Source organism: Aplidium turbinatum, chromosome 8 (genome assembly GCF_918807975.1).
Source record: "Aplidium turbinatum chromosome 8, kaAplTurb1.1, whole genome shotgun sequence".
NCBI classification, from domain to species: Eukaryota; Metazoa; Chordata; class Ascidiacea; order Aplousobranchia; family Polyclinidae; genus Aplidium; species Aplidium turbinatum.
The window spans coordinates 26,114,717-26,131,116 of record NC_137479.1 but is presented as its reverse complement, the minus strand read 5'-3'; the positions used below and the strand labels follow the sequence as shown (position 1 = coordinate 26,131,116).

At 39.1% G+C, this 16,400-nt stretch overlaps 1 pseudogene; it reads right to left on the bottom strand.

Moving 5' to 3' along the window:
* The window catches only part of LOC145776201 (sodium-coupled monocarboxylate transporter 1-like), a 28,310-nt pseudogene extending 12,245 nt beyond the window's left edge, over positions 1–16,065 (bottom strand).
* Between the last annotated feature and the right edge of the window lie 335 nt (positions 16,066–16,400).

Below are 16,400 nucleotides of genomic sequence, written 5' to 3'. Positions count from 1 at the left end.
ACCAATAGACCTATCCATCAGATTCAATAGTGAAAACTCCACTCCTGCAAGCAAACAGCTTCACGAAAAAACATGGCTGCAACCAAACCGATAAAAAATTAACAAAACATACAGACACATACAGAACATATACAAAACATATACATACAGACAGTTTGCTAACTTAAACGCGATCAGCTCCCACTACGTATGGTACGAGAAAAAAAAACAAACATTTGTTTATGGCATTTAAATCGTGATGCTCTATATGCCTAGAACCAAAAGATCTGCAGTTTAAATCAGCAACACTACATTAGCTAATATTTTGTGAGGTTGATATTTTATGTTTGTTGAGCAAGAAATATAAATAACGTTAATAAACCTTTATGATCTTCAAGTATATGCTTTAGGTGTGTTTAGGACTTGTATTGGAATAATAATTATGACAGTACTTCGAAGCGAAGATGAAAAATAGTTAAAATCACATCATTTACAAGCTCTCACTCTCAATACTTTAGAAACCGTAAATAATTCTTCTGCCAGCCTTTGCTTACTGGACTTTAGACCTTACTGGGCTATTCTGAAGATATCATTATACAGGAAGCAGGTTGAGTTCGTGCATCCACAACAAAACTGCTTATTGGATTTTAAACCTTAGAACGACTTACAACGAGTTTTACGTCTAACCACCACCAGCTGTGTAGAACAAAACGACTTCATTAGTTTTGACAAAATGAAATTTATATTTTAATATCCTAGTTACTTAACAGCGTATTTCAAAAACAATTATTATTTCTCAAATTTAATAAACCAATACTATCATAGAGTGATGTCACGCGCCGAATATACCTATATAATTTGTCAATACCCTGTCTGTGGTGATACCACTTCCGTCAATACCCTACCTATGGCAATACCCGTCTGTACCACTTCCGTCTGTACCCTACCTATGGCAATACCCGTCTGTACCACTTCCGTCAATACACGAGGCAATGGAACCACATCTCTTACTACTGACATGGAGTAAATGCTTGTGCCACTGTCAAGTGGAAATACCAACGTTGATTCCAACAAATGCGCTCTAAATTAAAAAGATCAATAATAAAACAAAGATCAAAGTTGAATAGCTTTTAAGTTAAAGATATATTATTTACATTTCCAGTACTGCTAAAACGCTTTTTTCAACAAAACAAGACTTTATTTTGTTTGCTGAACAAAACAGACCTTAATATTTAAAATTGCTTCAGTAAAGAATTTTATAATTGTTAATGTCCAGATAGTTCTCGCAGTTTTTTATTGTTTATTTTCAGCTATTGAAATCTTTATAACTGTGTTTCAGTAGGCTACGTTTTCTCGTTTTTCATTTCCGACAAAACAGATAATTTATCAATTCGCATTTTCCATTTTTACTTTTCGTTTGTCGGAATCAAAGCTGTGGCTTGTGTCAGAAAAATGAGTATAATAATATTGTTGAATTGCCTTTATTTATACACAGGTGAAATGCAGAGGACTTTATTGTAGCTTAAAAGCAACTTACCCATGTGTTTGCAAATGGAAATAAAAGACTTAAAGTATACAACCCCAGTACCCCACAAGCGGTCCACCGACCAAACCCAGGACACTGATGGCTGCTTGTAGAATTGCACCAAGCGTTGAAACTAAGTAAGAGAATATGATGCACGCAACTCCATAAAAAATTATCAGACCTGTTTAATGCTAAATAAATGTTGAAGTGGTATTGGACAATAAGAGAAGAAAACAAACAAGTGTGCACAAAATTAATAGGCTACATTGTTTCAATCAATAGGCTACATCTTAAGTGTTGCTTCTCTATCTAAACATATTTGTAGACAAGTTTGCTTTTTACAATTCAGATATTGCTTTGTTACAATTACGAAAACCCTTTCTACGATTATGTGCTGAAATTCAGCAAAACATTGCACTTCTCGATATCCATGTGTAGGTTCTTTCTTCATATTTAGTGTTAGGTTTTAAAAAGTCTTCTACTGTGACACTTGCCATTCCAGTGATAGCAGTTGAGACAGTGCTGCATCAAATAAAAAACAAACAATTTAATTTTAACTGCTTAGCTGTGGTATGACAAGTAGGCTATATTCTGTACTTTCAACTTGTGTTGAAGTTCTACTCCAAATAACATACTTGACTAATCAAATGAACTCACCTAAGACTACCAGAGTAAACACAAGCTATGAACACTCCAGGCATTCCAGGATAATTTTGGAAGAAGCCGAGAACCATATAAGGAAGCAACTGAGGTATAAAAAAATAGTGTAAAGTTTCTGTTGCCAGTACCATTGACATGATGGTGATTAAAACGCCCAGCTTAATAAGTGGAAAGATCCACCAAAAATTCTTAACCAGAAATGGTCACATTACTAAGGGGCCCAAGCAGTGAGTGAATGCTAAATCATAGGGGTTAGTTGTAAAATCGGGTAAAAAGCTCAAATTCTTACAAGATGTTACCCCACACTCTAGATTTCGGATGATCCATATTTTTTCGTCATTCTAGAACGGGACGAGAGGACTGGTCGGTGATTTTAAATTAGTGCCAACAAAGAAATGGTAAGACCCACTGTTCTGCACCAAGCAGGTGGAGTTATTCATACTCAGCAACACGTTTTTATCAAAAAAAAGTTTCAAACAGATTAAACAACTGCCCAGATGACAGTGAGTTTGATACAAAAAGTTCACAATTTTAACAGGTTGCATCGTTATCGAGCAGCCAATGCAGAAAGTTGAGTGATTTGGCTTTGTCTCACTCGAACACGTTTCTCATCAGTGCCGGTCTTAGGGTATTTCTGGCCCTGTGTGGAATGTGCTTTGCGGGCCCCAATGACAATGATCCAATTCAGTAACGTAGCTAAGTATTTTAAAAGGGGAGGGGGGTTTGACGGCCGGCAGAAAAAACACCCAGCGGTGTGGGGTCTGGGGGGCCTCCCCCAGAAAATTTTGAAAATTACTTTGAATTTGGTGCATTCTGAGAGCATGTTCAACAAAAATGTGGGTATGAATATTAACTGTAAAATGGTGCTGTCCGGTGGCATAGCAAAAGGATAAGATCATGTTTTCTCTTGCATTTTTCGGAAATAAAGCTGAGTCTCCATGTTTTCTTGTTGCTAATTCCTAAAGCCACAACTGACTTCAAGGATAACGGTACTTGCTTGTGAATCGAATTGAATTTTTTCCATTGGAAATGACAAAAATTACTGCATTTCCAGAGTAAATTGTGGGCCCCCTAATTTGCGGGCCCTGTGCGATCGCACGGTTTGCACACCCCAAAGACCGGCACTGTTCTCATAATGTCTTTTTGAGTAATCTGACAGTTCAGTTTTTTTTTTTACTTTGTTTTCGGTACGAGAGCAAGGCAGCTAGTTCCTTTCACTTGGCCATCTTTCCTTTAGCAACTACTCCACTCAATGTCCTGGGTAGTGGTGAGCGACGTTTTTTAACATTCTATTCCTGATAGCTTTGTGCTAGAAATGTTTTTCAAATTTCTTCGTTTACATTTATACAATCATGTTTAACGTTAGATTAATGATTATATTAATCATCATAATTCCTGATAACAGTCCCATTCTATATTTACATTATTGAGTTTTGCAAGAACTGCATTAGAAATAAAAGATCTGCTGTTTGTAAAAGGGTGAACTTATGCAATCTAAAACTTGAAGTACAACGACATTGCATGTTCAAGTAAACATCACGAATATCAAATAGAGTTAAGCAAACCTGATCTGGTTTCTCTACGACTCCCAGAAGCATTGGATCACAATCTTGGTAATAAGAATAAAGAGTAACTCCACATAACGTAGCCAAGATATTCAGAAGCCACAATCCTCCAATGTTTATGAAAATGGCTCTGCGTATCAATGGTTATAACGTGAACACTCATTGATAGCTTTTCTTGCTTTATTATAAGTACTTTAATCATGATGCCATGAAGGCTTTCAAAGATCAAACATTGTTTACTTACTACTGCACCATAGTATTGGCTGATGGTAAGCAACACTGTCAGTGTAATAATATCATAATTATGAAGTACAAGATCGAACTGTACATTATGTTTTACAAACTTTTAATATTTGGAAATAGAAAAGAATTCTCAGGAGGTTTTTTGTAACAACACTTCAACTCTATAATTAGTATGTTTATTAATCTCAATATCGGATATAAACAAAAAGCACATTTGAACGCATTGGATCAACAACTTTTTGTAGACCACAGAATAAGTGAAAATGAGACAAAACAAGTCATTACTAGGCACAAACCAGCGAAACCAAAGACAATATGTCAAACCAACTGACTTCTTTGCTTCTCCAATAGAACGACAGGAGAGGTACCTTTGGACTTGTCCTTGGTTCACTGCATACAGAGAAAGAAACATGACAGTTACTCCCACTGAAACTGTCCATGCTGTATGTCGTACTCTGGGGTCTAAATCAAATCTTGAACACAAATGGCTTTGTTACTGCGAAGCATTACTTAGCTAGAATAAAAGTTATAACAATTTGGTTACTTTTACTTCTTGTAATTGGCTGTTGCAGAATGTAAGCTCTGTTGATGGGTCAGTTGGTTAATGATTCAAAATAAATCAAATCTTTTTAAGATGATTGCAAAAATGACAACATTAAACACTCAGTAAATCATAAGAATTTTAGCTTAATGCCATTAAACGTAGCAATACAGTGTGAAGATCCATACCTAAAATCATAGACAAAAACAATAAAATGCGTATTTATAATACAAACTTCCAAAATTCAATTCTTCTTCTTTCTTCACTTCTTTTCCAAACATTTTCAAAACCTCCCATCAGAACGCTTCCTCGGATGATAACACTTAGGAAACCAGTTACCATGATGACAGCTTGAAACGCATCCGTCCATATCACAGCTTTCAAACCTCCCTTTGTTTACACTTGGTATTGTTAGTTGATGAAACATTGGAGTAGTTTGCAACTTGTATAGTAGGCTACCATGTAATTTTGTCACTTAAGAAGGGAACCGCTATTTAACGCCTAAAAGATATCTTCATTTTTCCCACAATAAATAAACAGCATTCCTATTTTCAAGGGGACACAATCTGCTTAAGCTTTGTGACGTAATGTTCATAGCTTGTGTTGTTTGAACTCTTCAAATTAAAATGAAGTAACACAAGCAACGAATTTGAAGCAATTTACCTACCAAACTGCTATAAAAGATGCAGATGACACCAGTAGAAATCACAGCTCCCCACAAATTAAATCCTGTCACTAGAAAAAAAAATACAATGTTAGCTTACAAGAGTTTTGATTCCGCGTACTTAGGTTTTTTAATAATATGACAGCCTATATTCAATTTTCATGTTTCTTTTGTTATAATATAGATTAAGGCTTTTCAATCTTTTGATTAAAATATTCTCTGTTGATCAAAGTGTTCCAAGTGAGCTTGAAGACGATACAAAAGTTATGAATTCACATTCATCACCTGCATTTAGTGCCAAGGCAGGTGCATATACAGTATTACAATGCCGACATACAATGATACAAGATAGTTTGTATCACGTACAGGACGGTCCTTTCTATTCTGATCAAGCGATTGAAGCGTTCATCAAGATACTGAAACAATAAAATGTGATACAAAAAGGCATTTAGTAGATATAATCTGTTACAAAGCTAGCAGTTCCAGCCTTGTCAAATGCCCACACACTTTACTTGCACTTAAAATTGAAAAAAGCACTATTTGCACGGCAACAAGGGTCTTCTATTTACAAAATCATAATAAAATGTAAGCTCTGAAGCATAAACTAGTGGACAAAATGCTTTGTAGCTTCAGTACAGAAGCCGAAACCAATGTTTTATTTTATCATTGCTTCCAGGTTTGGTTGTTGTGAAGCAGCAGTCTTTGATACATATTTCAGTTCAACTTTATTTTTTATTGCCAGAGTGCAAACGAAATGATGTTGTGACAAAAAACAAAAAAAAATCAACAAAAGGAAGATCCTATTCCCTATGTTTCTATACTTTACAAACGTTTTTGTTGGCAGTGAGTTGCAAAATTTTGAAATTTTATAAGTGTGCCATAAGTAGAAAAGGTTGCTGGGCATTGAACTTTATTAGAAAGACCGTTTTTGGGGCGTCCGTTATTACCAGTATTATTCTATCTCTGTAGGTATCATGGCTGATACAGCCCTCCATGTACAATGATGTTCCAGTTTGATCGATCTCGTGCGTCTTGCCAAATTTTAGTAGGGTTTTTGATATGTGGTTGAAAATTGTGCAAAAATGTGAATCTTTGAGCTCCTCTTGACCGTTTTCCTAGTATTTTTTTGCTTAAATATAAATCTTCAAGTTCGCCTTTCCTTATGATGTGACCCAAGAACTTCAGCTGCCGCATTTCAATAGATCTCGTTATCTGCTGCTCCTGGCCCATCTGTTGGAGAACTGCTCTGTTGGTTTGAAAAGCTGTCCATGGAATTTTAAGAATTCTTCGGTAAAACCACATTTCTGCAGCTTCAAGCTTTTTTCGGGTTTTTGCCGTTAGCGTCCAGGTTTCACATCCGTACATCAAAATTGACCAAACAAAGCATTTTAACAAAGTAAAGCATTTTAACAAACAAAGCATTTTAACCAGTAGCCTATTATTAATAGAATGTAAAATGTTTTATGGTCTGCAGCCTACCTCATAAACACTTGTCAAGCCCAACTTGTGAAATATTGGAGCGTAAATTTCTGCTGTTACAATAGACATTATTAAAAATCCCAACAGACTCCTGCAAGAAAGTAAACGATTAGCTTGAGATTCCATATAAAAAAACAAACATATTCACAAAGTACTGTGGTGTATCAAAGTTAATCATTGAAAGTTTTTTTTTTTATTGTAATACGGACCATCTTGATTATGATGCAAATACAAATAAAATAAATAAATGTATTAAATATATTTGTGTCGTACTCAGCCTTACGTCTGGTGGTTGAAGATTTAATTAACTGGACGGGAAGGCAAGGAAGCCAATCTTAGTGTCTACCTTTAGGAATGCCTTTAAGTGACCTGCCAAAGATACAGCCGCATGCTGTGGACTACAGAGGTGTCGAAGCGACCCCCTTTCAAGTGTTGTTCCAGGGCTCTCATCACTCGGCCGCACCTTTTTATTTTTATATAATTTTGCACTCGATAAGATTGTTCTTTTTTATTTAAACTTCTGAGGCCGAAAGTCTCGTATTTTTCCACAATAGATGGGCAACGTTTCCCAGATTAACCAGGAAATCTATCAGATAGCATTCATTGTTTGGTCTCATTACCCAAGACATGCAAACTTTTCGCTCCATTTCTCAAATGAAGGATGTTTTAATTATTGTTGATGAGGTTTGAAGTTATATTCTTCAGCACCACACTTGCATGAAGAAAAAAATGCCTTTCCGTCTACGCCACAAATTGATTTCCATAAACAAAACGCAAATGACATGGCACTAATTATATAACTACCGGATGAGTGCCTTACAACCAATGCAATCAAGTATAAGCGGTTGCAGTGGAGCTTTCTCCCACAGAAGGCGTTCAAAGCGCAAACGCTGGAAGTATAGGCGATGTCTCAACCGCTTAAGAACTGGTATTGGAAGATGTAAGACGTTGATGCGACACTGGGGATATTCTTTGGGAAGCACAAGTTGTAAATGTGGACAGAAGCAAACGATGCAACATCTCCTCGAATGCCCTGTCCTAAAAGCAAGATGCTCTGCACAGGATTTAGCTGAGTTCAACGATAGAGCAAGAGCTTGCGTGATGCTCTGGGCTACGGCCGTGTGACACACGATAAAGAAGAAGAAGCGGTTGCCGTTGTGCTGTAATTAGTTTTGTTTCAACTAAATCTATTTAGCTACACATTTCAACTTGCCAAATGTACATTGTTCCGAATCTGTAAATTTCTGATGGAGTTCCAAGAATTAGAACCGCTGACATGAACCCAACAGACAGAGAAAACGCGACAGGATACGCGCTCATCGACCTATTACAAAGGCAATGAAGTTTACTGGATTTAAAACCCCAGAAAACACTCTTAGATGTCTTGCCAAAAAAAATTTTTCTCATTTTGTTGACCAGTGTTATTATCATTATGTTAATTTAGTTTAAATATACTAGTTAAGTATAAAAACTACGTACTGTCCATGATGATATAAAGCGGCCGATCGACATTATTTGATGTAAAGAGGCCAATAGACAATGCTTTACAATCAGAGTGCTAAACGCCAAAGAAATCTTGCATGCAAACGCAAAGAAATTATAAAAAACTCGTCAAACCTTACCTGCCGGCCAACAAGTATTCTTCGGTGTTTTGCTTCCTTCTGTCTTTTATAACGAAATACAGCCCAACTGCTGAAGAGATGGACAACATCATTGCAAAGACGACGTAATCAGCAATTGAAAATGTTTTGGAGAAAATCCATTTTTAACAATGACGATTTTAAACGTTTTTTCAGTACAGCAATAAACTCTAAATATCATCAAAGTAATGGACAAGATGAGGTCATGGGCATGTTAGTCCTGAACAGTGTTATATAAAATACGTACTATAAATATTTTTTTATATACCCTAAAAATACGTCTTGCAATATGGAAGTAGACTGGGTTGCATAAGTGTATGGAGCCTACTTCCATGGTGTAAGACGCCTTTTTTAGACTATGTAAAAAATATTTTTCTCTTACGTATTTTGGATAAGACATTTCTGGACTAACATCTCCATGGCCTCATCTTGCCCACTCTTTGAAGCAAGTGCTTCCTGTGTTCTGTATTCAGTTTGAAATACTATAAAATAATTTTGCAAAATTGATCCTCGGTATTTGATTAACTGCGTGACCTTCATATGACAGAGGTTTTCCGTTGTTGTGAACATGTAGCTCACGATCAGCTTCCCGATTGTGTAGGTGGAAAGCTGCCGCCACAGTTTTGGTTTCGCTGAGTTTCAGTCGCCAGTTCTGGAGATAAGCTGAGATGGTTTGCATGTCCTGGCTCAAGGTGTCTTCTAGATTTTCCCACGACTTTGTGGAGTGGAGAATTGCCAGATCGTCCGCATAAGCGTATTTTGCGGAGACCGTGGTTGGCAGGTCGTGGGTGTAGATGTTGAAAAGAAGTGGAGCCAGGACCGATCCCTGTGGGACGCCGTTTTTCAGGCGTCTCAGTCTGCTTCGCCGTGGGTTGCCGGTAGTGAGGGTGAAGCTTCGATTCCTGACAAGTTCCATAATCATATGGACCATATGTCGGTCAGGAAGCAGGCGAAGCAGCTTGTAAGTAAGGCCGCGATGCCATACAGTATCGTAGGCAGCTGTGAGATCTAGAAAGACAGCGCCGGCCTTCTTTTTTGCCTCAAAGCAGTCCTCGATGTCTTGGGTCAACAGTGTGACCTGATCTACAGTGGATTTTCCGCGCCGAAACCCAGCTTGCTCTTTTGGAAGGAGCGGGTCGATGATTGGGTTGACGCGGGCATAGATCAGTCTTTCGAGGATCTTGAAAGGAACACAGAGGAGGGATATTGGACGATAACTCCTTGGGTCCTCTGGTGGCTTGTGAGGCTTAGGGATCGCAACTACTAAAGCTCTTCTCCAGATTTTTGGGATTGTGAGGTGGTGCAGGCAGGAAGAGAGGAATCTACGTAACCAGGACTTTAGGGCATGGCCAGCATGGAGCACAAGCTCAGGGCAGATCTTATCGGGCCCTGGAGACTTGTGTGGTTTCACTAGGCGGATGGCGGTGGCGAATTCCTCTGGAGTGAAGTCTCCAGAGATTGTTTCTTCTGGTGGTGTTTCCACTCGCCATAGGGCAGACACTTCCTTGGCAACAAGGCGGGATGCCTTGCGGTCCTTTGTCTTGTACACCCCGTTCTGCACTAGCTGGGAAGCGATGGCATTAGCAGAAACGGGGCACTGACGAGGGGAGTTTGCTGAGCGCCCAGTGAGGTTGTTGATGATGCTCCATGCTTTGCGGCTTGAGTGTGAGAAGTCGATGGTTTGGACAGCTTCGTTCCACCGCTCAAGCTTCTTTGTGTCCAGCCGCTCAAGTAGTCTGGTGGCGGCGGTGTTTGAAGCAGCACCACTTGTGGCGGCTAGGTATGAGCGGTAGAGAGTTTCACACTCAGAGTCCCAGCATGGTTTATAGCTGGTTCGATGGCCACGTGGTATTGTGGCCTTTGCCGCAGTTATTATGGCATTGCAGAAGTCCTGGTATGCCTCGTCTGCGTTGCATGTTTCAGTCGGTGGTAACTTTGCAGCAGACTCATTGGTCAGGAGGCTGTATTGATTCCAATCGGCTTTTTTGAAGTTCCATCGCTTCACCGGTGAACTCGGGACGGGAGCCACAAGTTTTGGGGCGGTGATGAGAGACGGCCGGTGTTGGGACCGCGGGAACTTCTCAAGCACACGTCTGTCTGGAAGAGAGCTGTCGACACTCGCGAAGGCCAAGTCAGGGTTTGTCCCTGTTCCCCAGCGGCCGGAGTGAAAACTGGCTGGTTCCTTTGGATTGAATAGGAGGGCAAGATGGTTTGTAGAGGCCCAGTCAGCCAGCAATTCTCCGTCGCTGCTTGTGTTGTTGTAGCCCCAGTCGATGTGCTGGCAGTTGAAGTCGCCAGCGTAGAGACTGGGGGAGGGGAACGTTGGAAGGGATGATGGCAATATTCGCGAGGGTGGGGGCTTGTAGATGTTGACGATGTTGTAGTCTGAGATACATATGCACACCCACTCAATCTCGGCATCAGTTGGAGATTGGTCGACAAACGTCCACTTCAGGCTCTCATGCACAAACGTGGCAATGCCGTGCTTCCTGCTTAAGGTAGACCCGGCTAGAGTGTAGTTGGGGATGGCTAGCCTATCTGCAGAAGTGCAGTGGGTCTCCTGGAGGAGGATGACGAGTGCCCGGTTGGTATGGGCAAGCTGCTCCACAACTTTGGTCTTGCTTGTTGTGTAGCCTTCTATGTTGAGCTGCAGAATGGTGGGGCGTCTGAACTTGCTATCAATTGCCCCTTGCAGCTGTGCCGTCCGGGTGGAGGCTCTTTGACGACTGAAATCAAGACACCCATTCGTGCCAGCCGCTCGGCTTCTGATCAACGAAGCTGATGAACAAGACATCTCTGCGGCTACTTGGGCGGACCATAAATGGAATTCTGAATGGAGGTCAAGCACCACCAGACTCCATTCATTCATCCCCGACGCCGACACACGCCCAATCGGCCTGACACTACAGAGACAGGCGTGGGTGCGCCTCAACCGTCTCCGTACGGGCGTCGGCCTTTTCCGCTCAACCATGCACCAATGGGGAATGGCTTCTTCCTCCTCCTGTGAATGTGGTGCCGAGGAACAGACCGCAGACCACATCATCAATGACTGTACCATCTTCAAGCCACCTAACGGAGTGGAAGGTCTGCGCGTCATGGATGATGAAACTAAAGACTGGTTGCTCTCTAGCAGCCTTCCAGTGTAGTCCGGGAACATCGTGAATCTGGGGTGGTAAAAGGATAGACCCTCGGCCCCAGAAGCTCAGACGACGACGACCTTCATATGAAATTTAACAATGCTTGCGGCATGTGGTTCAATATAAAATGGATGATGTCTGAAGCAACTATTCCCGTTTCTGTGCCATTCAGATTAGATCCTTTTAAAATTATCTAATTCTTTAGGCCAGGGTTACTCAACTAACCATAACAAAGGTCCAGTTTGACAAATTGAATATTTTTAGCGGTCCGATGAATAAGTTATTTCACACGCAACCACGAAAGTTAAACTATCTGTACCAATCCACATTTTTAGGTAAAAGGTAACTCGAATTGGATTTCTGAGAAAGTGTTGGGGAGTCTGGGAGTTGAAGCCTCCAAGCAACTCGAATAATCATAGTAAAAATTGCTTTCTCCCAGTAGAAATCTGTTTAAAGAAGCCCTGAAACGTGGCAATGACGTTATTCTTCCAAAAGCTCAAGGTCCACCATCAACACCCAGAAGGTCCGGATTCGGACAGCGGCCCGCTGGTTGAGTAGCCCTGCTTTAGGCTATGGCCATATTGCCTATGGTAGCTCATACCAAGTTAACAAACTGGCTACAGCATTAATGTGGAGTGGGTCATTAAAATTTCGAATAGTTTCTTTTTTCATTGATTGACTTGAGTTGGCTTTTAAAAATGTTCAGTACAAAATGACATTGTAAAGGCTATATTAAAAACAGCAGAACAAACCAAGCCATACACAGCCTATTTTAGCATTTTCGGGTGTCTTCAGAAGCATGACACAATGTCCCGAAAGATTCGTCTTTCAACTTTGTTGGACCATAAGATTTATCTGAGATCCAAATTTTTCCTTGATAAATTGTTCTAGTAAAAGTTTACACTGTAGACCAGCAAGACCACGTGCTATTTATTGTACTCATTAAACTTGATGTTTTTTTCCGTTGGTCAACTTACTTCATTATCGATCAACTTTCGCCGATATGATTTGTATTTTTTCTTCCTAAAATAGGTAGGAAATTGAATAGAGGATATAATTTTATTAATATTCAAAAAAATAAACTTGGTAGAAAAACGTTTTGCTTGCAAAACAAGTTAGGTGGAATAAAATCTAATCTGATATATTGGAAGACCACAGTTTTAGAGTGCATCCTCTTTTCACCATTACAAGTAGGCTAAGTTGTTATCTGCGACCAAGATTCTACAAACAGCAGACTCCAATGCTTAATGTACCGGTACTCAAGAAAGCGGTCTCATTTCATGAGCCGGAGTTTGTAAACCAGCTATAGTTTTCGCATCACTGTTACCCACATTATTTTCCACAATCAGCAAAATGGAAAGTTTTAGGTATTAGTGAATATGCAATATGTATAGAAATATAATATTTCAATAAATTTCGTTATCTGGTGATATTTAGCCTACTTACTTTGACAATGTAGTAGGCTATTGTTTTCCGTGATAACCCGTCAGATGGTTAACACAAATTTTCAACCTTGCCTCGTAGAATAGCTCTATAGAACTGCACTGGCCTGGCGCCATTGTAATAATAATAACCCTCAAAGTGGGCAAAATAAAATATAGTCTTCGAGTCAGCTGCTATCCTTATTTTTGCGTGTCAATAGGTTTCTTTGCCGAGACACGGCCCTGTGCTCTGGAGCGGAGTCGAACCCACGTCCTTTTGAACGTCACGTCGACGTTCTCACCATTCGGCCACGCAGCCGGCAAATCCGACATTGGTGGTTTTAAATTGACCAGTATTCTTGACTTCGCGCAACAACCCAAAATCAATCTGGCAATAAAAAAAGAAGTTTTGCACGCTTGCAATGCTGCATGCGGTTTGCTTAATCTTTTATAAGTGCGCTTTCAGACTTTGCAAGGAAAATTCGTTGATATTGTCCATGGAGAACTATTCAAATACAAAACTTGAAGTGTTTGAAAGTAAATTGAAACTATGTGAAATAGTTACTGCACGTCATACACTGAATGGTATATCTTCTGGTGTAATGGTGTTAACGTATTAGTGTCAGCAAGTACAGTGTCTTAAAACGTTAAGATACGTAGATCACATTTCGTCTGAGATGGTTTTATTTATTTTTGAAAGTTCATATTATAATTCATATAAGAGAATTCATGTAAATTGAATTACTATTAATTATCAAACATAATTTTGGGAAGTATTACTAGTTTTCTTCTTAGGCTGCTATATTGCGGATACTCTGTAGCTACGAGACTCGAGCTCACAAAGCGGCCATTTTCTGAACTTTGTTTTAACTTACTTTAAGAATCTTAATTATTGTATGAACAGTTCTACTTTCCATCGTTTAGAAAATCGTCCTTGTACAATTCCATCAACAATATACAGTATATCATCCAATTTCTCACAGTTTTTATCAACTGCTGTCGATTGCATTATTTGATGACTGCTGTAAGAAGCATTCTAAGTCTAATGTACAGCAGCAAATTTGTTTTCTTTCATTTTGATTGAACGTCTGCAAATGGTGGAATGATTTGCTGACTGTAAACTGTAACAATACAACCACTTGCAACTTACACTCTAGAAAAATATCTGCTTGGTATGAATTGAAGCTTTGCCGACAAGCTGGTGTCACACAACAGCAAAAACTATGTAATCTACTTTTGCATTTGTTTGTTTGTTTAGCTTCATAAACAGCTGCCAATCACAATTATTATTGTGTCTATCACTAAACAACAAAGGAAACTGCATAATAAATCTCTGGTTTTGTAACCAGGAAAGAATGACAATAAAATTCCTTCACTTTTCTTCAAAAGTTGGTTTCCAGTTGGGTTGTATTTGTAATTTTCCTGATCAATATCATTTGCTTTTAATTATTCAGCATTATTAGGTATAATTGAGTTTCACAACACAAGCAAACACTGAAGTGTACGTGGGCGGTAGGACTTGCGAATAAAACGACACTTGATACATTTTCAAATACACATCATTTATATGTTAGTTAACTGATTTTGATAACATATAGTACAATACTAAAAAAGGTTTTTGTTGGTTTAAAAGTTGTTAAACTGTTCAAAGTTTATGCAAATAAAATGCAGTTGTACTTAGACTACACATCAACAAATAAACAAAAACATCACTATTCCAATCATCCAATACGATTGCTGGCTTCGATAATGCTATCCACGCAGAATACGTATGTGGTCACATTTTGGTAGGCGAAAGTCACAGGTTGACTTGCAAAAAGCATTTCTTAAGACTAAACGTTTGGATTTTATTTTTTTACAGTTCATTAACAAAATGCTGCAAAATTATCCTGCATAGTCAACAAGCAAAAACAAAAATCTTTGCTTTCGGTAGTTTTTTTGTATCTTAATTCCGTTGTCTTTTGTTGCCTATCCTGCCTCTTCTATGCCAAACGAATGTTAATTGGAATATCAAGTCTTTCAGAACTGTTTTTCCCTATTTAGTTGGAAGTATCACATCTCGCATGAGCGTGCTTTTAGAGAACTTAGCAAAGGTGACACGAGAGGCTTTATTGACACCCATTCTTATAGAGCAATAATTTGCCAAGTGGGTGAAGCATATCACTTGGTTCAGTTTTTCACAACGGTAAACTAAATCCAAGAAAAAGAGACAATAAGCACCCGATATGTGATCAGTGCTTCGCGTTACATCAATTGTACGGAGTGTTGAAGGAAACGTTTTGCTCAGATAACGCAAAAGCAAAATAGTACAGTGGTCGGAAATTGCCATGTATATAACTGGAATGTCAGAGCACAAAACCTCAGACAGTTGTCGTTCATTTTGGAAGCTCAGCTGCGATCCATAAACCCCAACTCCTACCTCTGGAAGGGCTGACCTCATTCTCTTCCACGCCTCACAAGATACTAAATTGATACAACTTTCCACCACCTGTATGCGTAAAGCTAAATATTTAAATGGCGCTCTTCCACTTTCCAATAGAGCATCAATGACTTGGTCATCAACACAGGTGAAGTGGATATGCAATTCTTCCAGGAAAATGCAGTGTTTAACCACCTGTAGCGTATCATGAGGTTCCGCTCTGGGGCAAAGGAGTTTTTGCAGGTTTAGAACGCGCAAGTTTTTATAATTTTGCATAACTGAAAGTATTTTTCTGTCAAAGTTAGAATAAAGAAAATAACAATCAAAGCTTACAAGGGCGAAGCCTTCAAAATTACATTTGTTTTCAAAAAGATGAATAATCTTGTTTGCAAGTGGTTGGTCCACATAGCGTCCACTATGTCGAAAAGTGAAACTTTCCAAAGTCTTACAAGATTTTGCTACTTGGTCTATTATGTAGCCAGCTTTGTGATGGGCGATACCTATTCGTTTGTAATCAATGAAGTCGAATGCCAACGTTATGTGCCTCATAACTTTGCGATACTTTTGAATGTAATAGGTGTAATATCTGGTTACAGCTGTATTGAGTCTTGATGGGTTATCCGCACAGTAAAACATAAAAATGTGATTTTTCCACATCCTGGGATGAGAAAAACACTGGCGCCATCTTCCGCAGACCAAAGAAGCTCTCACTCTGTCTCTCAAAGGTAAATTAAGAAGTATCTCTTCAATGATATGAGGTGGAAGATTGCTCCAATTTAAACCTCCAGTCATGTTGAACAATTGTTGTGCAATAAAAACACAATCAGTTTGCTTAAGTTACTTGAAGCAGAGCAATCCTGATGGCCTGGAAAAATATACAGTTATGCAATAATCCAAACAGAGCCTAACAAGTTAAAACATACAATTTTTTTCTTTTTTACGTCGCGTATGCGGCTTCACTAACCACATACAAGCCTACAAAAACACAATAAACCTACTTGTCTACTCATCATTTTCTGGCTTTGATTTTTGCCACTGTTGCGGCCTGCTTCGAACTATATCAAGCGCTCCTCACATGTAATTGAAACCTTTGTTTGAAAGCTCCCCTAGAACTAAGGGGAGCTTTC